We start from the raw sequence: 24,937 nt of genomic DNA on the forward strand, positions 1-24,937 counted from the left end.
TATCAGCAAATCTTGGTGGTTCTAGTTTCAAAATAGATCCAGAATCTGACCATGTCTCACAATCTCCACTGCTACCACACTGATCACCAGGATCCCTCTGATCATGTCACTTCTCAGAAGTCTCCAGTGGTTTCCAAATCAGGGTGTCCAGGCCGATATGATGCAGTGTGGCACTTAATACCTCTTAGATCACATCTTCTACACCTGCCTTGCCCACTCAACTCAACCACACTAACACGCCAGGCAGAATCTGGTTATGTCTTTATAGATGCGATTCCCTGGTCTTAGAATTCTCTCACCCAGATATCCACATGGTTCATTCCAAAATCACCTCTGTAGTGAGGCATTTCCTGACTGGGAAGGGAAACTGCAGCCCGCATTCACACCCCAGGGCTTCTCCCCTCTCCCTGCTTTGTCCTACTTCATTGTCCCTCTTATCAGCCAACACACTATATATTTTGCTTATTTATTCATTGTTTGTCTCTCCCATGATATACACGCCCAGAATATGCACTCCTGTTGTTTGCTTTTGTCTGTTTCATTCCCACACCTAGAACCGTGCCAATTGCACAGAAGGGGCTCTGTAAATATTTGCTTGGAAAGCTGAATGCAACTGGATGCCTGTTGCTAACATTCATAATCAAAATGCTTGATCAGAGTGAGCAAATTCTAAAAAGTATCTAAGTTCAAATCCAAACAGCAAATCTATGGCAGAGCTAGGAATAATTTCAAAGTAACTTCCTTTGTCCGTACAATGCAAGTACACTCCTTTCAGAGGCTAAATAGAGTTTTCTATACTGGCATCATCTCTAGCTAGAATATTGATCTGAAATTGTTTAATCAGAGGGAATATATTTACAGAAGCGTGTACTAGCTAAGGTAAATAGGCTTTTAAAAATCTCAGAAATGGGCTGGACGCGGTGGCTCACACCTGTAATCCCAGCATTTTGGGAGGCCGAGGCGGGTGGATCACCTGAGGTCAGGAATTTGAGACCAGCCTGGCCAATGTGGTGAAACCCTATCTCTACTAAAAATACAAAAATTAGCTGGGTGTGATGGTGCATTCCTGTAATCCCAGCTACTTGGGACGCTGAGGCAGGAGAATCGCTTGAACCTGGGTATTGGAGGTTGTGGTGAGCCAAAATTGTGCCACTGCATTCCAGCCTGGGCTGAAGTCTCAGAAAAAAACAAAAAAACACTCAGAAATATGGACAGCAAAGCTTGGAAAAGTGAATCTAGTGGAAAGAATACTCACTCACAAATTAGACAAGAGCTAACTGATCTGTGCCTACTTGTTTATCATTCGTAACACCCCTAGAATGTAGGAACTGTTTCTATATTCCCTATCCAGGGCAGCAGTGCAGACAAAGTGGGAATAATTTGTCCAAGGTCCAAGATCTCTTCCTATATGCCCATCAATGACAGAGTGGATAAAGAAAATATGGTACGCATACACTATGTAGCCATAAAGAAGAATGAGATTATGTCTTTTGAAGGAACATGGGATGGATGGAGCTGGAGGTCATTATCCTTAGCAAACTAATCCAGGAACAGAAAACCAAATACTGCATGTTCTCACTTATAAGTGGGAGCTAAATGATGAGAACTCATGAATAGAAAGAAGGAAACAACAGACACTGGCGCCTACTTGAGGGTGGAGGATGAGAGGAGGGAGAGGAGCAAAAAAAAAGGAACCACTGGGTAATAGGGTTCGTACCTGGGTAACAAAGTCTGTACAACAAATCCCCATGACATGAGTTTATTATCTACATAACAAACCTGCACATGTACCACTAAACGTAAAATAAAAGTTAAAAAAAAACCCAGAGATAATAGGATATACCCAGGCAGGCCTGGCTCCAGAGCCCACGTCCTCATGCACTAGGTGGGATCCTCAAAATTTTGCTCTCAGGAACCCCTTACACTCCTGAAAAGTACTGAGGACCCCAAAGAGTTTCATTTATACGTATTATACCTATTAATATTTACTGTATCCAAACTTAAAACTAAGAAATTTAAAAATATTTCTTTATTCACTCACTTAAAAATAACAATAAACTCCTATGTTAACATAAATAGCACATTTTTAAGAGAAATAATTATATTTTCCAAAATAAAGCATTTGGTACAAAAAGTAACGCTGTTTTATATTTAACATCTGGATTAATAGAAGACAGCTTGATGATCATATCTGTTCTGCTTCAGTCTGTTGTGATACATGGTTTTGGCTGAAGTAGATGAAGAAGATCCAACTTAGAGACATAATTGGAACAGAGGGGAACTGTTTAGTAGCTTTTTTAGATCATTGTAGCTGTTCTTCTTTAATAGTACACAAAACTTGAAAAGTGATATTTCATAAAGGTGAGTTGTAATGTGGAATCTAAAATCATATCAATGAACTTTCCATACCCAAAATCCATGGGTCCATTTTATATTTCAGCAGTTCTTTTACCTATGCGTGATTTTTAAACATTATACAATGGACATTTGGAAGCTCTTGGTTCACTGAGCTTTACAGATCTTCACCACCCTGCCGACCACCAATTTTTTTTAAACCAGTCCGTTAATATCAACCCTACTCTCATTTTAAAAGGGCATCAAGAACTAGGAAGCTGACAAGCTCATAGTAGCAGATCCAAGTTTTCCAAAATTCTAAATTTTGCATGGAAGTTCTCATGATATTATTGGCAACAATTACTTCTGGGGTGTCATCCCAGAGGCCTTTATGATAATTGATCTGTCATATATTTCTAGGCATTTGTTTCCAGTTGCAGTTATGTTTTTATCTTCTGAAACTTTATCTGTGTGAGTGTATTTATAAGAAATCTTTGGCTGGGCCTGGCGGCTCCTACCTGTAATCTCAGCACTTTGGGAGGCCGAGGCTAGAGGATCACTGGAGCCCAGGAGTTAGAGATCAACCTATGCAACATGGAGAAACCCTGTCTCTACAAAAAAATGCAAAAGCAAATTAGCCAGATGTGGTGGTGTGCACCTGTAGTCCCAGCTACTCGGTAGTCTGAGAGGTGGGAGGATCACCAGAGCCTGGGAGGTGGAGGTGGCAGTAAGCCAAGATTGCACCACTGCTCTCCAACCTGGGTGACACTGAGACCCTGTCTCAAAAAAAAAAAAAAAAAACTCATATATCTAGGGAAAAAGCTAGTTCAACTCACACAATTAACATCACTAATAAAAAATTATTTTGCTAAACCATTGACAGCTTTACTCACCATTGCTTTTGAGTCGTCATTACAAATGTCAACAAAATTTTAAAAAGGTAAATAACATCTTAGTGTTAGTATGAGAATAGTTTTGATGACCTGCCCCCTGAAAAGGCCTGCAGACTACACTTCGAGAACTGTTGCACTATGCTAAACAACCTCTCAAACCCATGCCCTACCTCTTACGAATTTTGCCACTTAACCTTCTCCAAGTTTCATTGCCCCACCAGTAAAATGCAGATATTAATATATAACTCTGATCTTGCAAAATAATCATTTGTTAAGCCTTAGCAAAGTATGTGGCAGACAGAAAGTGCTTGAAAAGTGGTCACCATCGTGACCACTGTCCAAACCCCCGGCAAGTTGCTGGCAAAGCTAGGGCCCAAAGTCATGTTTCCTCATTCCTGCCCAGAGCCTTCGCTGCTACATCACACCAGCAGGAGCAGAACAGTTCCCAGTATGGCTGCTGTTAAAACAAGGAGCTAAGAAGCTGATACAGTTGATTCAGCAGTCTTTCTGGTTAAAGTCCTGGATGATAACTTGAAACAGTAAAATGGTTTTGTGTTTGGGTCATGAATTTGCTGTGTGCTAGCTGTGTGACCTTGTGCAAGCTCTCTGAGCCTCAGGTCTCTCCACCGTAACATTGGATAACAACAGCACCTAACTTAGGAAGTTGCTGTGAGAATTAAATGAGATAATGGACAGATACATACCTAGTACTGGCCCAAAGGAAATGTTCAAATCATGGCTAGCTGCTCACTATGATGATAATAATGACTACTGTTAGTACCTTCATAGCTCAATACGCTTCCTCAGGGAAACCTTCTCCAGCCCTCTAATGAAGGCACCTATTTTAAGATCTCATAGCACCTGTACCCCTTCTTCATTAGATTTACTACAGCTGCAGTATTTCAAGGTATGATTATTTGATTAAAGTTTGTCATACATACTAGGCTCCAAGCTCAATAAAGACAGGCACAGGGTCTGTCTGCTCACCATTTTATCCCCAACATCTGGCACATTGCCCAGCACAAAGCAGGTTTCAGTAAATACCTATTAAAGGAAAAAATAAAATAATTTACTAGACTGGCAAAGAATAGCTTTACTCCATTATAAAATTTATCTGAACTTCCTCCAGCACTTGTCACTCAAAGTGCTCTGTAGACCAGTAACAGTACCCTAACCTGGAAGCTTGTTGGAAATGCAGGATCTATAGACCTACGGAGTCAAAGTGTGCATTTTAACAAAATCCACAGGTAATTCCTATGGTCATTAGAGTTTCAGAAGTACTAACCCTTGACTGCTCTTCACTAATCTTAAGAGAATGAGAGAGGGAGAAAGGAAAAGAAAAGAGAAGATAATCACCAAATTTTCTGAGTAAAACAGCACTCACTTCCAAAATTCCAGGTCTCATTCTATTCCTAATACAAATATTAGTACAAACATTACCATTTCTAAAAACCAGTTGCATTTTCTTCTCAGGCCAGGCCAGGCTGCTCTTATTTTCTATTCACATATGATTATTTTCCAGAGACTATTTTGGCCTCAGTTGAATAATTTACTTCAGAAACTTTACATCCAAAAATATTCTCTGGAGGAGACAGAAACACCATCTGTGCCTGATCCTGGAAAAACAGCCCCAAGCCATGAAGTAGGGGCGTCATTTTAGAGTTGCAAAATTTGAATTCCTGTTTGTCCACCACAACCTCAGAAAGAAGAGAGAAAAATACAGCAAAATCCCTTCTGCTATTATAACACCAAACCAGTGCTCCAACAGCCCAAAGAGATTTATAAAAATATGCAAGGTATCCATTTGGCACTTGGAAAAATTACAGTCTAGCTTTCTAATGAAAAGGTTATTATTTTTAGGATTTATTCCCATGTGTGAATGGTAAAGCACATGTATCATTGGATAATAACATACAAGAACTTCAACGGTTCTGAAGAATGGTTCATTTTCCTGTGTTCTATCTTATATAATCTGTGGGGCCTGACTTCAAAATTCCCTTTGCTGCAATGTCCTCTCCTCCAAAGGGTAGAAATGTGCCTGGCCAGAAGCAAAACACTTCACTGGATTGGGTGCTCCCTCCCATCACTGCATTGGCCTGGTAAGACCTGAGCCGGAGAGTTGATGATGAGCAAATGGCACTTGAATTTATTGCTGCACATTCTCTCACAGCTTCTTGCTTGCCTGGGACTCTTCTTTCTCTTACTCTCTCCCTTCCATCTCCTACAGATGTGGGGAATACCTGCTTTGAGAAATAAAGAAGCTGCTGAATCCATAGAATTAGGCTCCATAGAATCAACTCCTATGTGGGTGTTCCCCTGTGGTCATGGAGCTCCCACCCATAGTTTTTTACGTGCGTTCTCGTTCTCCCAGGGTCACAGGCATAGACATTTGCTGAGAAGATGATGATGGGAGTTAGGGTACAAGATAGAGACCCAAACTGAAATCAGAGCTGTCCTGATGGTCTAGTCTAAGCAGGTGAGCCAAGGGGACCAAGGGGCCTTTGCCCCATCTGTAGACACATCAGAGTATCACTGATTGGTTGGAAGAGGGCAGTTACCAGCCACCTCAGTGTAATGTAAAGAAATTGGACTTTGGAATCACATACCTCATAATTTGAATCCTGGCTCTCATGCTTGCTAGCTATGCTTCCTTAGCAAAATTGTATTTTATAATCTGAGCCAGGTTTTCCTCATTAAAAAAAAAAATAGGTATATAATGTCCCTTCATGGGGTTTTGTATGGATTAAAGGAGATTCTGTGACATAATGCACCTGGCATGCAGGCAGCTCTCAAGGAGGGCTGGTTGTCCTTCCTCTCCCCTTTTCACTTCTCTGCTGAGGGTATCATGATGTATTTTCCTTGCCCCCGAAAATGCTGATTGGAAAAGAAAAGAAGAAATGGGGGAGGAGCACAGGAAAAGCAGAAAAAGAAAAGAAGAAACTTCAAGCTAGTACTTATCTGAAAGCATGACTTAAAAAAACTTGACTGTCAAAGTAGCTGTTGTCCTTGAAGTAGTGTTTAAAGTCTACCATAGGCTTGTTTATTATTTATTTTTTTCCTCATTATCTCCCCCAATAATTTGAGCATTATTCACATTTTAAAAGCCAGGGTTGCCTCTCCTACATAATTACTATTGAAATAAACTCTCTCTTCTGGTAGCCAGACATGTCATTATTGGTCCTAACCAGAGTTCAAGATGAGGATGACCGTAGCTCACAGTCAAAGCTTTGAGTCTCGCTCCAGTGGCACTGGGGCCCCATCCCAATAAGCCACCTCCTTGCCATCATACTCAGGCTGCTTTATCAGTGAAACAAGGTCAAGAAGAGGGAAACACTTGGAAAGATTGATGGGGAGCCAGAAAAGGAGGCTTAATCCATGGAGTTCTTGGCGCCAGTCATCACAGACAATCTCTAAATTGTAGCCAAAAGAGAATACCAGTCTCAAGATGTCTGTCAGCCTTGCTTCTACAGACAGTGGTGTTTCAGAAACTCAAAGTCTAAGCTGACAGGAAGGGAATCCTCCCACAGTCCTTTGGTGCATTGTTGATGAATGAAGTTGGTTTGCCTGGTGAGGGCAAGAACGGTGAGCTATGTAGACTGAAAAACAAAATGGAAAGTTAAGGGTAGTTTAGCAGCTACAAGAATCATCCACAGGCTATTATAGAGGCTCGCTGACTTTGGCATCATTCTATTCCAGAAGTCCTAACCATCTGGAATGTTACACTAGTTAAAACATTTCTGTGAACACTTCAGTTGTTTTAGTATGATCACACCACCGCCAGCAGGCTCATCGTATTTTAATTTTATCAAAAATAGCAAGACCTGTTGATTTACCTAACTTTTCATCCTGAGCCACAGTTTAGTGTCCCTGTAGGTTTTCTAACCCAGTGGTTTAAACCTACGGCTAGACGTTGGAATCACGTGAGGATCGCATGCCCAAGCCGTTCCCCATGTTAATTATTAATATATCTGACTCTTTCAGGGCAAGACACAGACATCAGGATTTGTTTTTAAAGCTTCCCAGCTGATTCTCATGTGAAACTATGTTTGCAAACCAGAGTCATAGTTTAAAGGTGGTGAGAGTGGATGAAGGAGTGAACAGACCTAACACAACCATGAAATAATTCAGGCAGCATTCTCAGTATTGATCACCCTCTTACTGAGCAAATTAGGGAGGCAAAACAAAAGTTCTCTGCACCTTTTTGCATGTTTTATGAAACATTTTATGTAAAGTCAGATTTGCTTAGGGTGAGTGTCAAGTTCTACAAGAAGTATAGTATATCTGTCCAGAACTCTGACCTTTTAAAAAAATTTTTACACTTATACCCATGTTCTCTGTATCAGGCACAATACAAGTTGCTAAGGATGCGATGATGATGATGATGATGAAACATGGAGGTAAATATTATTAGCATTTCCCTGTGATGCCTGAGATTTGAAGAGGTTCAATAATTTGCCGAAGGTTACACAGCTAGTATATGTCAGTGGGGGAGGCTTTAAGCCAGGGATTTGAAATCTCACTTGGCTTGCAATGATGAATTAGGCAAATATGGCACTGTCCCACTTTTTAATCAGAGTTTATTATTCTATTTTGGCATCACCAGAATTAACCCAATGGTAGGCATGTGATATTTTGTATAAAATATTTGCTGAATTAGATATTTTCTCACCCTCTCAGCCTAGTATGGAAAACAGATACATACATGATGATTATAACATAATGTATCGATGGATGCCCAAAGTATTGTCAGAGGAGAAATAAAGGGGCAGTTAATTCTGCTTAAGTGGAGAGGGTGCTGTCAGAGGAGGCTTACAAATAGGAGGGTGTTTTTTGGAAGGCTTTAAAGACTGAATAGGAGTCAGTCAGATCCAGAAGGAGGAAGGATGCTGAATGGAAAGAACAGAAAGACGAAACACACAAGAAAGAAAGTGTGAGGCACACTGGAGAAATGATCAGCCTGTATCAGTGGTAAACTAAGAGTGCATTGGAATCCCCTGGAGGCTTGTTAGAAACACAGGTTGCTGGGCCAAATCTCTGAGGCTTTGGATTTAGTAGGGCTTGTGAAACTGAGAATTTGCATTTCTAATGACTTCTCAGGTGCAGCTGATGCTTCCTGTCCAGGGATCCACCTTGTTGGGAGCCTGTGGTTTATATGAGAGCGTCATCTGGAAAGCCCCACAGCTTTTGTGTATATGAGAGGCGTGCCAAGGTCAGCAAGACTTGCACCAAAAGCAAATTCCCCACAGAGATGAGGATCTTCTTTTCCTGCAAGGAGTGGAGGTTCAATTTTACTGTTGGTTTTGGGAGCAGTTCATACTGTAGCTGTTGAGTGGGAGGAAACGGAAAAACCACAACTCCGGACTGAAAGAAGGGAAGCTGGGATTTTATCGCATCTCTGCCCCATCAGTGCCCCTATTCACAGGCTAATGGGGCCTGAGGCTAAGGAGTTGAAACACACTAGCTCTTTGTTGAACCGGTGAGTGTTTGTGGCACTTTTTGCAGGGAAGATGGCATTTTTCACAGTTCTCCTCCATTTTTGGCCCTGTGGGTGCTGACCACAGGTGAGTTCCTGTGTTAATCACCAGAGTGATCTGTTGACCGTCAGTGCCCGGCCATGAGGGATGAGGGTATTTGTTGAGAATGTTTTCGTGCAGAGAATGAAGAGGGTAGAGGAATGTCAGGCTAAGTTGAGGGGGACTGGGACAGATGACAGCCTTGTGAAATTCTTTTTTTCCCTGCGTCTAATTCAATTACCATGCTTTGCTTCTCTCATTTTCCAGGATAGAGAAACTTAGGATGCATCTGCCATTGTTCTCCAAACCCTTTAAATGGGATGAGCAACTTGGAAAGGTCAGCCTCCAAGGATGTGCTCTATTTCTCTCTCTCCACCCCATCCACCTAGGACAGACAAAACCAGATCTGGAGGTCATATTTGTCCAATAATTGAGGAGCAGGTGGCATCTAGCTCCAGTACTCCCTGTCTTCACTGGGTTGCTTTGCCAGCTGACAGCCATCAGCTGTGTGTGTTACATTCCAGACAGGGACCTCTGTAAGCCCCACCATAACTGCCAGGAGTGACAGAGGAGAGTGGGAATCACCTGCCAGAGACAGGGAAAGAAAACAAAATCATGAAGTTTGGATTCTGTGTTCCAGCTTTGTTTTCTTCATAATGCAGTTCCCCATGACTCCATTGCAATCTTCTGGAATACTTCTAGAAACCCATTTAGTAGTCTGCAGAGTTACTTGGCCAATATGGTCCTGGAGATAGTTACATTGCAAGGTTTTAATTTTCCTGCTGTTGAGCAGGAAGCAGGGAGACAGAATCATCACCTAAAAGGCAAATATTTCCTAACACAGGTTGAGCCTGGTGCTGGGGTTTGCACGGGAGGCCTGTGCTCCATTTCTCTGGAGGATGGGATCTTTATTATCTAGATTATTGATGAGACTCTGGCTTCCTTTCCAGAGATGAAGTATTTTTGTCATCATGTCTATTATCCCTCACAAGAACCCAATTAGAAGAGATTGCCTCAACAGAGGAGGCTGATTAAATTCACAGATTTATTGCAATACCACTTTGGGAGTTGCAGAAAATGAGTTTCACTGCTAAGCTACCTTCCTTTAAAAAAAAAAAAAAGAAACAAATCAAGCTGTGAGCCTGAACCTTGAATTATCCATCTATAACAGATCATAAAATACCCATAACCTTGCATGCAGTTTATTCTTCCCCAGAGAGGCTCAAAATGCTTCTTCCAGGCTCATAGTACCTCTCCAAGGGGCAGGTGATGGATTCTATGTTCATGGGACACAAGGAGAAATTCTGATCCAGAAGTAGGGTAGAGAAAACAGAGGCCTGCTGCCTGTTGACTAAAGAAAAAAGTCAAGCTTTTTTTTTTTTTTTTTTGAATAGCACTCTTTTTTTTTTTTTTATTATACTTTAGGTTTTAGGGTACATGTGCACAGTGTGCAGGTTTGTTACATATGTATCCATGTGCCATGTTGATTTCCTGCACCCATTAACTCGTCATTTAGCATTAGGTATATCTCCCAATGCTGTCCCTCCCCTCTCCTCCAACCCCACAACAGTCCCCGGAGTGTGATGTTCCCCTTCCTGTGTCCATGTGTTCTCATTATTCAGTTCCCACCTATGAGTGAGAACATACGGTGTTTGGTTTTTTTGTCCTTGCGATAGTTTACTGAGAATGATGTTTTCCAGTTTCATCCATGTCCCTACAAAGGACATGAACTCATTGTTTTTTATGGCTGCATAGTATTCCATGGTGTATATGTGCCACATTTTCTTAATCCAGTCTATCGTTGTTGGACATTTGGGTTGGTTCCAACTCTTTGCTATTGTGAATAGTGCCTCAGTAAACATACGTGTGCATGTGTCTTTATAGCAGCATGCTTTATAGTCCTTTGGGTATATACCCAGTAATGGGATGGCTGGGTCAAATGGTATTTCTAGTTCGAGATCCCTGAGGAATCGCCACACTGACTTCCACAATGGTTGAACTAGTTTACAGTCCCACCAACAGTGTAAAAGTGTTCCTATTTCTCCACATCCTCTCCAGCACCTGTTGTTTCCTGACTTTTTAATGATGGCCATTCTAACTGGTGTGAGATGGTATCTCACTGTGGTTTTGATTTGCATTTCTTTAGCTTTTAAAGAATTAGTTAGCTATACTCAGAAGTCTTACAAGGACTATAGACTGAGCCTGGGTATTAATTCAGTTCATAATAGGGCAATATTTCAATTCACAGTTTACATATAGGTGGTGAATATTCAGTACATGCAAAATCATGGCAAGGTTTGGGTGTGAGAAGGCATCTGGGCAGAGATTACAGAAGCATAATTACTAACTCGGCCATGTTATCTTGAGTGTAAAAAAAGGCAAGGACTAGGGCCCTTTACCTCTGAAAGAGTATAGTTACTCAGGCCAGAGACATTGCGGGTGTGTGGGTTTTGTCTTCAGAGCATCCCTCCGGAGAGCTGCATGTTGTCAGAGTTAAGGACTTTGTGAAATTATGCTGGAAAGCAGAAATGACGAAACACAGATTCTTACATTTGCTATTTTGTCTCACACCTGGATACGGGTCAAAAAAGAAGACTTTCCTTTGCAAAGTTTGCAACCAACTTGGGCAAGGAGTCTTTGTTTTAGCTGGGTCCCAGAAAAGCTGCTGTTAAGTAGCAGTGATATGTATGTAATCTGATTCTCCATAGAAATGACGACTGTACTGATGCCGCAATCAATCCTGTCCCCAAAACTCATGCCCCAAAGTTACTGGAGTAGCCACAAGCACCACTGTCAAACTTCTGATTTTCTATTCAAGACAGCCTCTTGCCCCCAAAGTCTTCTGTTTATTTAAAGCAGCATTTCCCGAACTGTTTTTAGCAGAATCTTAACCTCCCAGGGTGTTCTGAAGGAAAAAACAAAGTTTTATGGAGGTAAATTTTGCATAGTACAGTTTGCCCTATACCCCTCAAGATCCTTACTAACCTACTAAAGATAAGAGCTAACTCTCAATGAAAATCTACTTGAAGCCAAACACTAAGTACTTTTTATACGTTTTATGTCATCAAATCTTCAAAAAACAATACTATGAGAAAGGTATTAATTTATCCCATTTTACACATGTGGAAATTGAGGTTTGGCGTGGCTAACTGAGTTGTCCAGTTTTAGGTAAAAAGGCAAAAGGTGGAGCCAGGTTTGAAATCTACTCTCATTCCCAAGTCTGTGCTCTTAATTGCTGAGCTTTATCTTCTTCCCACTAACTATACAGACACTTTCTTATATTGCTGTTAATGTCCTTGTCATTACTGCTTTTTTACACAAATGAGTCCATTCCTAACTGTAGCAGTTAGTCATCTTTTGTTTATCTTGTTTGTTTGTTTGTTTTCATGTCATTACATGGGCCAGCTCAGTATCATTTTAGGTAGTATCTTCCCTTAACATCAGGCGTTTCCATTCTCATCTTATTTGGCCTTCGTGTAACTGCTTCAAGCATGCTTTAGTGCATTTTCATCTGTATCTTCGACAGTTTATGGATAAACAAAGATGTAAGGAAGACAGGATGTGACCGAGTTTATTTACCCTGCCTTTGACAAAGGAGGCTTTGTTTAGTAAATGAAAGTCAGTAAAAAGTAAAAGTAGGATAAAAAGTGATGCCAAGGGTATATAGCTAGCTCTCCATGTTATGTAGGATACGGATTTATTCCACTATTGAGGTCTTTGTAATTAGTAGATAAGTCATTTGATTGTAAGTGAGAGGTAGGATAAGGAGAGGGAGAGAGGAAAGAGTGATTTTGTACCCTTTAGTTTTATCTGAAAGTATTCACTAAACTTGGGAACCATGTTGACTACTAATGACATTACCAAAGCATATACTTGCTCAGGAAATGGGCTTTTTGAGAGGAGAGAAGAGAAGAATGTGAGTTATTAGCAGTGGCCCTGTCTCCGCAGGGGCAGGGCCAAAAGGAAAAAGTACTAGAAGTGCTATCTGTGGTTCCATTAGATTGCACACGGTTCCTAATCTCCCCCATCACGCTTGATCCTTATTAAGTCAGCTTCCTTCTATAGCTCTGTGTTCTCTCAGAGCCCACATATGATAAGATTAACCCTCTCTTTCCCCCTTGATCAGTCAGGACTAATTTAGTGAGCATCTACACTGTCCTCAGTATGTCCTTTATATGCAGGCCAAATGCCCTGTGTGGCTTGCATCATGTTTGAGGAAGTGTTTTGTGGCTGAGACTGTGCTTAATGCTCTCTAGGGATGACTGATCTCCTTCCATCTTCCCGACGGTCTTACCACATACAGCCTGTTATGAGCTGTGCTTTAGGAAACAGTCCGCTGAGTCTGAGAGAGGAGAAATGACCTGAAGGACCCTCAGCTTAGTAGGGCATGAGCAGGGACACCAACCTCACTCCTTTGATTCTGAAGCCTGCACCCTTTATGACTATCGCATATCCCTGCCTCCCACATTACACGATACGTGAGTGAGAGCTCCTCCACTGCCATCCCATTCTTCCTGCAGGGTATTCTGTTTTGGAAATGTAAAAAAAAAGAAAAAAGGAAAAAAGAAAACTGTTTGACTCATGTATTAAGAGCAAATGTTGTTACTAACTAGGTAGGTGGGACCTCCAGTGCTGCTAGGAAAGAAAGAAATCAATCAGGAGATCATTAATTTTGGAGGAAACACTAATTATAGGAATTTAAATTCTTCTGGGTAAAATTGCCAAGAACACCAATGTTGCCTGCAGCCCAAACAGACCTTCTCTAGTTTTACGCTGTGATTGAGATACTAGAATTCACTTTTATTTCTCTAGCTTTGCAAAAGGTACTTGGAACTGGTCTGAAATGTCATTTAATTCTCTCAACGCATACAGTAAGCCACCTTTTAGAACACAGGTAATCTCTCATAATTAGGAAAATACCCATAAAGGAGGAGATGAGGGGTGGGGACAACTATACTGCCGTTTAGTTGTTTTGTTTTGTTTTTCTGAGACAGGATCTGACTCTGTCACCCAGGCTGGAGTGCAGTGGCACAACCATGGCTCACTACAGGCTCTAGCTCCTGGACTCAAGCAATCCTCCCACTGCAGCCTCCTGAGTAGCTGGGACTACAAGCGCACACTACCATTTCCAGCTAATTTTTGTATTTTTTATGGAGGCAGGGTTTTACCATGTTTCCCAGGCTGGTCTCAAATTCCTGGGCTCAAGTGATCCACCGCCTCCACCTTCCAGAGTGCTGGGACTACAGGTGTTGAGCCACTGCAACTGGACTATACCACTTTCTTACATTAAACGCTTTGAAAATTAAGCAGAAGCTATTCAGCAACACAAAGAAATGAACTATTGAGCCACACAAAGTCATGGAGGAAAGTTCAATGCATATTGCTATGAGAAAGACATCCATCTAAAAAGGCTATTATGTATATATATATATATATATATATATATATATATATATATATATGCTGTATGACTCCCAACTATGTCACATTCTGAAAAAGGCAAAACTGGAGACAATAAAAAGATCAATTGTTCCCCAGGGGGTGGGAGGGAGGAATGCACAGGAGGAACACAGGAGATATTCAGGGCAGTGAGATTCTTCTGTATTGTACTATAATGGGGGATACAGGTTACCATATATTTGAGAAAACCCATAGAATGTACAAGCAAAGAGTGAACCCTAATGTAAACTATGAACTTTAGTTAATAACATATGGCTGTTGGCTCATCAATTGTAGCAAATGTATGGAAACAGAGATGAAAGGAGTGAGAGAGAAGACGGGAACTCGCTGTACTTTCCCTTCAATTTTTCTCTAAACCTATAACTGCTCAAAAAATAAAAGTCTTAACTTAAAAAAATTAGAGCAGAAGAGAAGCACATTATTTCTCAGCATCACAGCCTCTCTGTAGATGATGGTCTCCTTGTCATGGGGGAAAGATCCTCTCAACACATTATAACAACTCATTGCTCTGAATGTGACAACCAAGGAATATATGAAAGGCCAATTTAAACATCTCAGTGGGTTGGAAGGACAAAGCAGACTTTGTGTTACAATAGAATTCATCTCTTGGAACGTGGAGATGGCAGGAGATAAAACAATACTCTTTATCACTGGCAGATTAACTGGCAAGGACGTGTTCTTTCTGTTTATCCTATAGGCTCCAAAGGACAATGAGCCTTTTGTCTTTACACCTGTTGCGGGGAAGGAGTCCAGGACAGAGGTGTGGTGGGGTTTATGCGAGGCCATGCAGTTCAGGTTTCTTACCTGCGTCTCTGATGGTACACCCTGTTTCATAAAGGAACTTGGAGACTGAGCCCTCAGCATTCGAAGGGAAAGGAGCAGGTCCAGGTGTTACTTGAGGAGAAAGCGAAAATATACAAATCCTTGCTAGAGAGAAATATAGCAAAGTTGCATCGTGCTTCGGCTTTCAGCCAGACATCAGGGTTTCTTGGGGGTCTTGCTCTTTCCTTATCCTCAGCTTCCCACTCAGCGCATGGTAAAGGCTGGACAGAGGCTTCCATGAATGAACCTCGAGGACTTTGCTGTAAGAAAAGAGTGCAGAAAAGTGATTTGTCAAAATTGACACCAGGTTTATCCAGCTGTTTCACTGAAGTTTCCAGATACCCATTTTTCGGTGGGACTGTGTGCGTTGATGGCTTCCTTCATTCTAAACCCTTGCTTGTAATGGGATCTGTCGGTTTTGACTGGCTTCTTCGGGAACAAACCCTCCAATTTCCTTTGAGGTAACCAGCCTTTCCCCTATTCTTAGTATGGGAAGTCGGAACTTAATAATTCCTTTTAACACTTCCTTTTTTCCCTGGAAAGCTGCTGGATTTGCATCTGTTCAGCCATATCATCCCAAGGGGATGGTCTGTGGCCTCAGCTCAGCCACAGCACTGTCTTCCTTTGCTGTCAGTAGGATCAGAGAAGGACACATAACTCAAGTTGGACCCATGAGAATTCCACCTAAGATTTTGCTGGATTGATGTGAAGTGTTCTTTTTTTGGCTGGGATTAATAAATTGGCAAAATGCAAGCCAAGAGTTCTGAAACCAGCCAAGCCTAAAGTCAACACATTTCCGGGACCCTTGAACAATATCAGCCACTAAATTCCTAGGACTTCAGTTACCTTACAACAAATTATAATTTACGAATGTGTCCATTTATTCTCCATTATATTGAAATTCTAAGTCTCCATTGTTCTTTTACATGCTGATGTCCTTCAGATTATAATTTAGAGGGAAAATTCTAACTGGGAGATGGTCTGCCCAGAGCCTCAACCACTCCCTGGTCTAATCACACCTCCAAATGGACAAAGAGAACATCTGAAATGTAGAGCCCTAGAAATACCACTTCCAAATTCCAATAAAGGCAGAATTCTTTGCTGAACATCTCATTACACCATGAATTCAAAAAAATTGTGGCTTAGACAAAGTTGGCATGGGGTAGAGTCCTGCTGAACAGATTGAGACATCAGAGAATGGGCCCTTGGGCCATGCCTGGCACACGCTCCGAGGACATGGCCCAGTGCCATGGCTCCCTCTTTGTCTCAATGCTCCATTAACACCTGGAGTGGAACTCAGGAGCTAGGGCAGCTTGCACTCAAAACATAACCTCAGCATTCATGGATGGGCTTGAAAAATGAAGAGCAATGTTCTGTATCTCTTGACTCCACTCTAGCCATTAAATCTAGTAAGAACTAACACCTACTGTGTGTCGCTGGACCAAGCAAGGTACTGAGTACTTTTCCGACATGAGCCCCTCTAACCCCCATCACAATCCTGTGTGGTATATGTCAGATGGGGCCTAGAAAACTTACAGAGCTTGCCCTGGGTCACTCAGCAGGGCTCAGACCAAGTAGAAGGACCCAGGTGCTCAATCACAATATTGACTGTTCTTTGTAGCAAAGAATAAAAACGGTGCCTGGATCATGGCTTTAAAATTGTGAAAATTAATGTTACAACTAGGAAGAAGCCTCAGAATCACTTAGCATGATGGAATAGCTGAGGTACAGGGAATGACATGACTTCCCCAAAGTCACACAGCAAGTTAAAGCACTGGATGATGAAATCTAGTCCTGGTCCACCAATTCTTTCTCGGCACACACCCTGTTGTTTTAGGGTATATGCATACAACACCAAATAACCAGTTATTCAACAGGTATCACCAGTACAGATGCACAGATATCAAAGTTGTAAAGTATTTCCAGACCAGTTAGCAAACTGCACTGTCCAGAGACTATCTCCTTCTCCCCTCATGATTCCTGACCTCCCCACAATTCATCAATTAAAGGGTTAATGTTTAGCATCACAGGAGGCCCCCAGGACCCTGCTCCATCCCAATGGCCAGCATCCACTCCGAGTAGTCAACACCTCTGCTGTTTCAATTAAGTATTTTTAATATGAGTCTTTCACTAATACAAAAGCCAGCACAGATTACAGGAATGTCATGGGTGAATTGCAGGCCACATCTCAGTCATTAACATTGCTATCTCAAATATAAGAGGCAGACAAAAGCTGATCATGCTAACTGTGCCCAAGACAACAGGGGGAGGCCAGAAAGGGGAAAGTTCATCTCTGGCATTCAGGGACTCTGGAGGCCTTTCCCTCCTCTTCCAGGCAGCATTCAAGGGTGCTAGGTTAAGAGATGCCCTCCCTGCAGAGAGGAAAAGTTCAGGGTGTCTGAACTGTCTATGGGAGGCAAGACAGGTCCTCCCTCTCTCACCTTCCCTGTTTCTTTCTGGATGGCACGGCCATCCCTCAAGCCATGGGAGCTAAACTGACAACTGGGAAGTACAAGGACAGGAAAGCTTGCCAGACACAGGGACATGCAGGCCAAGGCTCCTTTCACAGTCAGCGGGAAGTAGAAATATACATCATCTCTGCCAGTGACTAGAGACCAAAAAGCCACACTTGCTGACTCTCCTCAGCTGCAGAGATGGAGAAATGAATTGCTTATGGAAGAGAGGCCCTAATGCATATCTCGCCTACCATGAGTCAAGTGTGCCCTGCTAGCCAGTCTGAAACCACCTAGATTCTAAGGGTCTGCCTTCATAAAATGATGGTACATCAGTCAGTTTTCACACTGCTATAAAGAACTACCTGAGACTGAGTAACTTATGAAGAAAAGAGGTTTAATTGACTCATAGTACTGCAGGCTTAACAGGAAGCATGACTAGAAGGTCTCAGGAAACTTACAATCATGGCAGAGGGCAAAGGGGAAGGAAACACATCTTATCATCTTACCATAGCAGCAGGAGAGGGAGCGAAGGGGGAAGTGCCACACACTTTTAAACCATCAGATCTTATGGGAACTCACTATCAGGAGAACAGCAAAGGGGAAATCCGCCCCCATGATCAAATCGTCTCCCCCCAGGCCCCTCCCCCAACATTGAGAATTACAATTCAACATGAGATTTGGGTGGAGACACAGAGCGAAAACATATGAGACAGCTTGCAGAGGCCTGACTGAGATTATTGCTGTCTTAAGACCCTGAGTATTGTGGTGTTACAAAGCAATGGATAATGTTACAAAGCAATGGATAAGGTGATGTCTTTATTTGCATTTAGCTTTATGATTGCATTGGAACTACACTGTATTTATTACAGGATAATGAGAAAAGAATCAAGGCAGACTTAATAAATGTATGTCAAACAAGGGATAAAGGTTTCCTGTGGTTTAAATAGAGAAACCTGATAGGAAAATGGCTCATCACACCCAACTCAGTGTTTCAGATGGGCTGATCTCAAATAAATCTATTTTTTCTAAGTGAGCATCTATATTTTTAAAATTGATACATGGTATTTGTACATGTTTAGGGGCTACATGTGATATTTTGTTACAGGCATATAGTGTGTAATGATCAAATCAGGGTATTTAGCACTATCCATCACCTCAAGTATTTGCCATTTCTTTGCATTGGGAATATTTCAAGTCCTCTCTTCTAGATATTTATTTTGAAATTTACAATAGATTGTTATTAACTATAGTTACCCTACTCTGCTACTGAACATTAGGCCATATTCCTTCCATCTAATTGTATGTTTGTACCCATTAACCAGTCTCTCTTTATCCTTCCCTCAACCCCCACACCCTTCCCAGCCTCTGGTATTTGTCATGGTACTCTCGGCCTTCAAATGAATTTTTATTCAGCCAAAACTATGCTCATGGCCTGTGGCTCACGCCTGTAATCCCAGCACTCTGGGAGGCCGAGGCAGCTGGATTACTTGAGGTCAGGAGTTTGATACTAGCCTGGCCAACATGGTGAAACCCTGTCTTTACTAAAAATACAGAAATTAGCCGGGCATGGTGATATGCGCCTGTAATCCCAGCTACTCGGGAGGCTGAGGCAGGAGAATCACTTGAACCTGGGATGTGGAGGTTGCAGTGAGCCAAGATCGCGCCAATGCACTCCAGCCTGGGCGACAGAGCAAGACTCCATCTCAACAACAACAACAACAACAACAACAACAATAAAACCACCATGCTCATGTAGCAAACAGCTACTAGGTTTCAGCAAAACAACTTTGCAACTACATTTAACAAATGCAGTCATTTTTTATTTTATTGGATTTGTGTTGCTCTAATTTTTCCTCTGGTTCAATTTGACCTTTATAATTGTTTATATCTAGTTTTATATGTATGCATTTAAGTAACATAAAATGATTCAAGTCAACACCAGAGACCTATAATTATTTTTTCTTTAAATGAAATCTTAAGTATGAGAATCAGTAAGAAAGGCATAGGTATCTGTAACATACTAGCATCTCATTAACCACTGTTAAATGAAGCAGTATTCATCCTAGAGCATTCTTCATAATTGCCCACATATGAAGCCGTTCAGTTGTACGTCTTGGGGTTAGTATATGTGCATTTAAGTCTCCCAGTTTAAGCCTTGTCTGAAATCCCTGTTAATGACAATGGTTTTCTAAGAATGTTAGTACATAGAGCCCTACTTTTTTGATTGACAGTCATTTATTCCTCCTGTTTACCAGTTGATTGTTTATTACCGTAATAACAACACAGGTTAAGCATCCCTAATCTAAAAATCCAAAATCTGAAATGCTCCAAAATCCAAAGCTTTTTGAGCATCATCATGACACCACACATGGAAAATTCCACACCTGACCTCATGTGATGGGTCCCAGTCAAAACAAAGTCAAAGCTTTGTTTCGTGCACAAAAATATTTAAAGTATTATATAAAATTGCCTGCTATGTGTATAAGGCATACATGAAACATGACTTCATACAAATATTAATTTATATATACCAATATTCCAAAATCAAAACTCACAACACTTCTGTTCCCAAGCATTTGGATAAGGGATACTCAGCCTGTAATACCAATCATTTATTGCAGTATCGAAATACTTGCACAAATATGGTGTTAAACATTTTATCTATATTATTTCATTTAACTCACACAATTTACTCAATGACTTAAGTAAAATTGTCATTTTAGAGACTTAGAAGGATGGTCATTTGTCCAAAGTTAACTTAATTGGAAATGAAGGAGCTGAGATTGAACCCAGGTATATCTTCCTTTATCAACTCAGTTTTCTAACTTCTTTAAATTCTCTCTGTTGTCCTTACTTTCTGGGTTTACCATACTTCCATAAAGCTAAGTTGTCATCAGTTGTAAGAAGACGGTCTATTGTGTATGTGCCAATACAATGAGCACAGGCTGACAAACTATAACACTGAGCTTTATCATTATAATTTTTATTTCATATTGATTAAAAGTGCTCTATTTAATAAACAGTCCTAGTGAGATATATATATATAATATATTTTTTAATCTAACATTACTTCTGTGCATGTGAAATCATTTTTTAAATCAAGGTCACCAGTGTCTGTCTCTTCACAGCATCATTCTCCATGTCAACAAGGGCATTGAGGATGTAGTGTTTCTTAAAAGAATGTTCCATTATTGAATCTAAAGTTTTCTTCCAATCTGCTGTCATTCTTTCCACAGGTTTTGATATGTATGTGCAGGCAAAGTCAACACTTCTTATTCAAATATACAAAATACACACCTTGGAGTCAAAGAAATATGATATTATTATGCTTACTGTAGACTATGTTAAAAAATCAACCATCCGCAAATGTAAGGAGGATTTTACAATGTTTTGGTTACACTGGGCACCTAGATCTAATATCAGATTTTAGCCTGCTAAGAATCATTAGAATGTATTTATGTTCCTTTGCTTACATTGTCTCTGTTTATTGAATGCTTACGATATATTGGTCTGGAGTCTTTGCATGTATTAACTCATTAAACTGAAGGAAGAGGTACATTGTCCCATTGAAGAAAATAAGGTCAGAGAGTTTAGATAACATGTTAAAATCACATTGCTGCTTAAGTGGCAAAGCTACAATTTGACTTCAATCTCTCTAACGCCAAACTCCATTCTAGTAACTACCACGTGACACTACATGCCACATAAACACACACATCGGTAGTGTCAGAACTGGCAGCTGATATTAATGGTCCTTATTATGTGCTATGTAATAAGCTATTTCTACTTCCCTTGGCCTTCCTTCTGCCTGCATGTGTGTATATAAAGTATTATGAACACGAATTTTTATTGACTCCTGTCCCCAAGGCCAAATATGAACAGTAACCCTCGGGGACTGATCTGGAGGTAATGGGCCAGTATTCCCTGCCGCCTGGCAATGTATCACTCGCCTGGCCATCTTGCTTTAAAGGTTTCTTGGAATTATCTATAAAAATGGCCATAGTCCTGGCTGTTTTATAGTGTACTCTTACAGGAGATAGGCCCATGCATTCCCTTTTTTAAACAAACGATCAGAAAATTTCATTTTGGCAATCATTTTATAGGAAATTCACGTTAGTTTCTTTACATATTTACGGCCCAAAATATGAAAGGAAAATGTGCAGTTGTTTTATGTTGTACTCAAAGCAAAATATTTCATTACTTAGCTGCTGTGCAATATAGCCATACTTAGGTCATTATTTTGCCTTTAAAAAGAAGAAAAATAATTTCAGAGGAACTCTGACCTCATTTTATATTCTGGAAGTCAATGGCACAAATCGCAATACTCCTAAAACTTTTTGCTATGGAAGTAATGAATCTAGGAACTACTTTGAAAATCAAGTGAAACAGCTTTTATAATGTTAGCTCATGGATTTGGGAAACCTTTATTTAAAGGTCCCTCACATGGTAGCTGTGAGGAGTCTTTTAATAATTCAGTCCAGGTGTTTAGAAACAAGAATAGGATATCTGCCATTTCTAGAGCTTGTAAATTAGACTTGGCTGGAGAGACGTCAGCTTTATCTGTGAAGGCTTGGAGATACTGTGAACCAGTATCTAGCCAAATGGGATGCGTCAATTAAGAAGATTTGCATATCCTTTCTCCCAAGTCTCAGTGTCTGTCACTACTATCTCCTTAGCTGCCCATATAGAAAATTATTCTCGATATTCCCCTTATTTGATCCCTATATCCAATCGATCTGTGAGTCTTACTAATTCCACCTCCTCAATAACTCCCTAATCTGCCTACTTCTCTCCATCCTGTCAATACTTGCAGTCACCACCATGGCTTACCTGGACAACTGACCCAGCTTCTACCTCATCTAACTGATGTTTTCTGCCTCTGGTCCTGCTTTTTGTGAAGGAAAAAATCTAATTATATCACTCCCTGATTTAAACTTTTCAATGACCCTGCAGCTCTCAAAATAAGGCCCCAAGAGTATCATACATTGTCCAAGCCTCCTAATGATGAGGCCCCTGTCAAATTCCCAAGCCCCATTTCTCTCCCTTCTCACGCCCGTTTCCCTGCTCCAGTCAAATGGAACAACTTTTAGCAACTCAAATATGCTACCTTCAGGTTATTTTTTTTTTCTTTTTCCTTTTTCTTTTTTTTTTTTTTTTTTTTTTTTTTTTTTTTGAGACGCGTAGTCTCACTCTGCAGGCTAGACTGCAGTGGCGCAATCTCGGCTCACTGCCAGCTCCGCCTCCCGGGTTCACGCCATTGTCCTGCCTCAGCCTCATCAGTAGCTGAGACTACAGGCGCCCGCCACCACGCCCGGCTAATTTTTTGTATTTTTTAGTAGAGAAGGGGTTTCACCGTGTTAGCCAGGATGGTCTCGATCTCCTGACCTTGTGATCCGCCTGCCTCGGCCTCCCAAAGTGCTGGGATTACAGGCGTGAGCCACTGCGCCCGGCCGACCTTCAGGTTCTTATGCATGGGGTTTCCCTGCCTAAAATATCTGTCCGTTTGAAGTGCAAGGTTAGATTTTACATCCTCTTAGGATGACTTCCGCCATGTCCAGGCTGGTTTCATGCCCCCCCCTGCCCTGTGCTCTTACTTCTTTATGATTATCCTATCACTTTGTGGATTCTATTATAATTACCCACGTTTGTGCCTCCCCTACCAGCCATAAATTTCTAGAGAGAAGAAGCAGTCTCTTACTCACTGTCATATGACGGGGCAGTGATTTCCATACTACGTACAGCACTGATGGTACAGAGAATGATTTCACAGATGCTCTCTTTAAAGCTTTTTAAAATTGTTCTACTTTTTGAAATACATACTTTCTCTTTATAAAAAGTGGTGTTTGTTTTCTTCAAGAACCTCAGATGCACAGAAGTAGATTAACTACAATACTTGTTCTATGACACAGCCATTATTTGTCCTTGCATCACCCACTTATATTTATTTTGCTAGTTATTTTATACTGTAATCAGTACCCCTAAACTCACCATGCAAGAGAAAAGCTAAGATCTTCACAGTCGTGGACATTATTCATCTACCGATACTACACCTGTCTGTCCTTTTGCATCCCTCTATCTGACCCCGTGTCCATGCTCACCATTCTCTTGCCTTCTTTTTGAATTGTTTAATTGCCTCTGTATTTATCTCTAAGCTTTTTTTCCTTATGTTTGGTTGTTTTAAACTTTATAAAAAGGGTATCATGCTTACACAATATTTAGGAACTTTTTTCACTTAATATATTGCCATATTGTTGATGTTGCTGCAGGTCATTTAGTTTGACTGCCATATTTCATTCCATTTATGAATTTACCACAGTTTGTGCATCCACTCACCAATTGATGAGCACCTGGGTTGTCTACAGGCTTTTGCCATTGTGAGCAGCAGTGCTCTGACCACTTGTGTGCATCCCTTCTGAGTGTGTGCAAGCTTTTCAATGGGGTAGAACTGCTGGGTCAGAGAGTATGGGAATAATGGATAATGGGTATGGAGAGGGGATAACGGGTATGGATAATGCCAAACTCGAATCCAATGGGATGGCACCAATTTGTACTCCTACCAATAACGAATATGAAATCCTGTGGTTCTACATCCTTTCCCATACGTGGCACTGTCAGCCTTTTACATTTGGGCCCCTCAAGTATCTATAAAATGGTATCTCATCTAATCTTGATTTGCATTTTCCTGGTCACTAATAATAGTAAAAATTTCTTCATGCATCTATTACATACATGTGTTTATCTCTTCTGTGAAGTGCCTATTGCTGTTTTGTGCCCATTTTTCTTTTGGTTTGTTTGTGCTACACTTACTGATTTTTACTCATTTTAACATATTTTGATTCTAATTATTTGTAGATTGTGTGTACCTAGGTATTGCAGATTATCTTACTGCAGTCTGCAATTTACCTTTCAGTATCTTTAAGTTTTCATCATGAATAAAAGTTCTTACTATACACATTTATCAGTGCTTTCTCTTATAGTCAACTGTTCTTTGTGTCTCCCTAAAGAAGTATTTCCCAACTAGTATTGGTTTTCTTTTTATAAAAGAGTAATACAGCATTTGCTTTAAAACTACATTTGAGTAAAAATGAGACATTTTAAAGAAAAACGAAAATGCTCCAAATTATACACAGTATATAGCACAATTCATAATAGTGATGTGTAAATGATTGAAGTTTGGGAGACATTAACCATGTTCTCATAAATAGTATAAATTTACATTGAATGAATGAGTTCAGTTATTAATGCAGTAATTAAATTAACATATGTTTAAAATGATTCTCTAAGAGTTTCTATGTTTGAGACCCCAGCTGGATCCTCTAGAAATGTTTGCTAAAACTATTTGAAGACACTCATCTAAGAGGGGTGTGTGTGTGTCAACTGTGGGTATGTATAGAAGATACAAAAGTAGTAGAAGAGAAGCAAAGGCTATATGAGAGCTAGGTGAAACCTTAAAGATGCT

The 24,937-nt window shown here is 40.7% G+C and overlaps 1 long non-coding RNA gene across 1 annotated transcript in view; it reads right to left on the bottom strand.

The window, feature by feature from the left end:
- LOC105738832 overlaps positions 1-24,937 on the bottom strand; it is a 303,739-nt gene that overhangs the window by 167,527 nt on the left and 111,275 nt on the right. The window contains exons 2-3 of the long non-coding RNA XR_004027510.1: positions 15,005-15,282; positions 4,215-4,271 (exon numbers count right to left, since the gene is read on the bottom strand). This is a non-coding gene — a long non-coding RNA (uncharacterized LOC105738832). The remainder of the gene's footprint in view (positions 1-4,214; positions 4,272-15,004; positions 15,283-24,937) is intronic.

Source organism: Nomascus leucogenys, chromosome 21, assembly GCF_006542625.1.
Source record: "Nomascus leucogenys isolate Asia chromosome 21, Asia_NLE_v1, whole genome shotgun sequence".
In the NCBI taxonomy this organism is placed as follows: domain Eukaryota; kingdom Metazoa; phylum Chordata; class Mammalia; order Primates; family Hylobatidae; genus Nomascus; species Nomascus leucogenys.